This window comes from Octodon degus, unplaced genomic scaffold (genome assembly GCF_000260255.1).
Source record: "Octodon degus isolate 3935 unplaced genomic scaffold, OctDeg1.0 scaffold00109, whole genome shotgun sequence".
NCBI classification, from domain to species: domain Eukaryota; kingdom Metazoa; phylum Chordata; class Mammalia; order Rodentia; family Octodontidae; genus Octodon; species Octodon degus.
The window spans coordinates 4682925-4686906 of NW_004524685.1; the positions used below are offsets into that span (position 1 = coordinate 4682925).

Below are 3982 nucleotides of genomic sequence, written 5' to 3' on the forward strand. Positions count from 1 at the left end.
GCGGTCCCTGGGCTTTGCTAAGCTTGTTCTAAGTAGGTGCTTTAGACCACTGAGCCATCTCACCAGCCCCTAACACACAATCTTAGCCTTCAAAAAATATATACAATTTATGAAGAAAGTTCTTCGGTGATGACTGTTTTGCCACATGGCAAGTAACCAGAAGCAAAACTTTTCAGACTCTAGAAACTATATTAACTTCCTAGTGTGACTTATCAGCATTTATCCCATGTAAACATAAAGGCTACCCAATTACTACACACAATCCTTTGAAAACATGTCACTCCAAAAAATTATCCTTTTGTGAAAGAATGTGATTGAAGTGTGTTTCTTGGAATGTACCATTTCCACCCTGAATGGGCATCCCTGGTCTTTTGTATACTATGTTCCAGTTCCTCATGTGTGCATAATTATATACAAGCATCACAATTTATTTTTTACAAAGTCACACGCACACACATTTTATTAGTTTCGTCTCAAGAGACAATAACATCAGTCTTTTTATCATAAATCTCAGATCATGGGAGGCCAATTGGATCCAAGAAGGGGAGGTGAAAATGAAATACTTAAATGAATTACAAGCCACTATATAATACCACCTTAAAACCCACTACCACGATGGTAGCAGGCTAAGAAAAATTAAACTACAGAAAATTGATGAATGTGAATGTTAACAGTGACAAAACAGGAAGCAAGTCATTTGGGTACAAGGGGATATCTGGCCAGGAAAAAGTGGAAAAGGCTGTAGGCAAAGCAAAACAGAAAGGCATGGTAGGAAGAGAATCCACGCATACAGGCAAGCAATGATGGCTCAGCCTTCTTCCTCCCAAGAAACATGTGCCGTACTGTGTTATCCCCTTCCCACCTTCCTAACCCCACCCAGTAGCTGCTGGGGCTGAGCCTTGGCTACTCCTGTCTTACAGGCTCCTGCACTACTCAAACTAAACTGGGGCTGCCCAAGGCTTTTGGTAATTTAGGACAAAACTTAGAGAACCTGTCACACAAGGGCTGGCTCTGTAGCTAGTTGTTCTGAACAAAGCACAACCCTAAAGTACTGATGTGAAAGTCTGAGCTTCCATAATCACATTCAAATGGCTTTAAACAACAACCTCAAAAGTTTGAAACACTGCAGCCACTCAGCTCTAGTTAAAGCTGCAAGGCTCACAGAATCATCAAGGTAAGAGGATGCAAAGTAGGTAGGAAATCCCAGCCATCAGTCTCAATCTGGTTTTTCCCAATTTAGGATAAAATCTAATATACCTAATGTGGCATGTGGAACACTACACTGGTGCGAGCTGGGTCTTCCAAATTTGTCACTGAATACCAATGGAAAACAGGGGGTGGGTTGATTTTATTTTTTAAAAAGCTTCAGAAGTTATTCTGTTATAAAGGGACAAGACTGAACAGGTAGGAAACAGATTCCCTATTGTGAGTTCTCCTGATGGCTTCTGCTAGGACCATGGAGCTGTCAGTCACCTGTACCTTGGAGCAGTGCCTCATCTTGTCCTCCTGAGGTATGGTATTGGTGACTACTACTGCTTCAAAGCACACATTGTTTTTTTTTTTAAACATTTATTTATTTAGTGTGTGTGTGTGTGTGTGTGTGTGTGTGGCCAGCTCAGCCCACCAGGGGGCGGGGCTGGCCGGCATGTGGTGCTGGGGGATTGAACTGCGGTCCCTGTGCTTTGCCAAGCTTGTTCCAAGTGGGTGTTTTAGAGCACTGAACCATCTTGCCAGCCCCCCCCCCCTTTTTTTTTTTAAAGCGCACATTGTTGATGCAAGAAATGGCTGGGCCTGAAAAGATTCAAGAGAGCATAAACTCTGGTAGCACCAGCAGAGAGAAGTTTGTCAGCTGCATGGCACACTGTGTCCCAAGTGTCAGCCATGTCATCTATAAGGACAGCCACCCTATCCTTTTACATCTCCCACCAGTACCACGTGGTCCACTTCATTAGCCTTCTGCTCTTTGTGAATCAAAGTGAAGTCCACATTCAATGGATCTGTGATGGAGGTAACTCTCTTTGCTCTACCAGCATCAGGTGAGACAACTGTACAATTCTCCATTCAGAGATATCTCCCTAATCCTCTTCAGGACTGCTGGCTCTGCATACGAATTGTCCACTGGGATATCAAAAAAGCCCTGAACTTGAGAAGCATGTAGATCCACGATGATAATGTGGTCTGCACCTGCTACAGGCAGCATATTCGCAACAAGTTTGGCTGAGATTGGAGCTTGACGCTTATCCTTCTTATCCTGCCGGGCATAAGGGAAGCATGGGATGACAGCAGTGACTCGGCTCACTGAAGCAATCGTGCAGGCATTTCATCAGAAGCTCCATTAGATTGTCATGGATTTTACCACAGCCACTCTGAAGAATGTAAACATCTTCTCCGCGTAAAATTTTGCCAATTTCCACACACGTCTCTTAGTTGCTAAATGTCTTAGTCACTACCTTACCCGGCTCCAGGCTCAAGCAGTCAGCAATCTTCTGGGATAAATCCTTGTGGGAGCCGCCGTGGAAGATTTTGACATTTGGCATCTTGGGCAACGACCCTAGGCGCTCTTCTCTCAGGTGATCAGTGCTGACGTGGAAATGCAACCAAAGTTGACCCAGTTACTTGTACCCACTGCTTGGCATTACTATTCCACCACCTTCCACAACTTAAAACACAAACAGATACAACTGAGAAATAGGAAATCATATAGTCATGTGTCATTACATGTACTTTTAGAAAAAAAAAGATAGGAAGGAAAGTAACTGATATCTTATGGTAAAAAGAAATCTAGCTGAGATAATTATATACACAAGAGGCTAGCCATAGATCCATCATTTTATATAAACAATTGAGACATGATTCTTGGCACAAAAGAAGTTATCAGATACTTTTTGGTTAGTATTTTCCCCCAAATTGATACTCTGCTACTCTATGGTAGGTAGTATATAGCTCCTTACCCTACATTACAGAAAATCCTCCAGTAAAACAACACAAAAGCTAAAGATATGTTTACTGAAGTGTCTTTCATTATAATTACGGTTTTTTCTCAGTGGTTTCTTGCTTCTGAGCATAAGTGATATTCTTCAGTTTTTGTATGAGTTTCAAGCATGGAACAAAGGAATTTATATTTAAATGCTGAAAAATGTTTCTATTTTTTTTCTTGGTAAAGTGAGAGATTGAGAAGGTCACAGAAATCTTGCTTTATATCATTTTGTAAATCTTGATGTGAATTCTTTCTTTTTTAATGTGAATTCTTTGTTAATTGATAGTAAACAGTAAACATTAGGAAGGCACTTGCATTTATTTGCAGAATATGCATAATTGCAGGATCTGTGGAAAACCTAGGATTTAAGATGGGAAGGTTTCTGACAGCAAGTGCCCATTCAAATCATTTTTGCACTTTTTTAAATTGCATCTTTAATCATGACTTGAAGCTTTCCTTACAATGTATTTTTTTCTGAGATTTCCCTGAATATTATTTGGTAGTAGAGCTAAAAATAAAAGGGCAAGAAAATAGTCCTTTTTGAAAACTGAGATATTTCAGCTATAAATTCACCATTTTAAAGGCTACAGTTCAGGGGCTGGAGAGATGGCTCAGTGGTCTAAAGCACCTACTTGGAACAAGCTTGGCAAAGCACAGGGACCATGGTTTGATCCCCCAGCACCACATGCCAGCCAGCTGCGCCCCCTGGTGGGTTGAGCTGGCCACACACACACACACAATAAATAAATGTTAAAAAAATAAAAATAAAATTAAAGGCTACAGTTCAGTATTTTCTAATATATTTATAATCAGCACTGAAATCTAATTTGAGAATACTTTCATCACCCTTGGAAAAAACCCAATACCCTTTAGCAATTAGCATTTCTCCCTTTCCCCAGGCCTGGAGCCCCCACCTTTTTTTCCCCAGCACCAGATTTATTTATTTATTTATTTATTTGGTGGTACTGGGGATTGAACTCAGGACCCTGCACCTGCCAGGCAAGC

At 41.0% G+C, this 3982-nt stretch overlaps 1 pseudogene; it reads right to left on the bottom strand.

Annotated features, from left to right (window-relative positions):
• Positions 1-234: 234 nt before the first annotated feature.
• The window catches only part of LOC101561309, an 11182-nt pseudogene continuing 7434 nt past the window's right edge, over positions 235-3982 (bottom strand).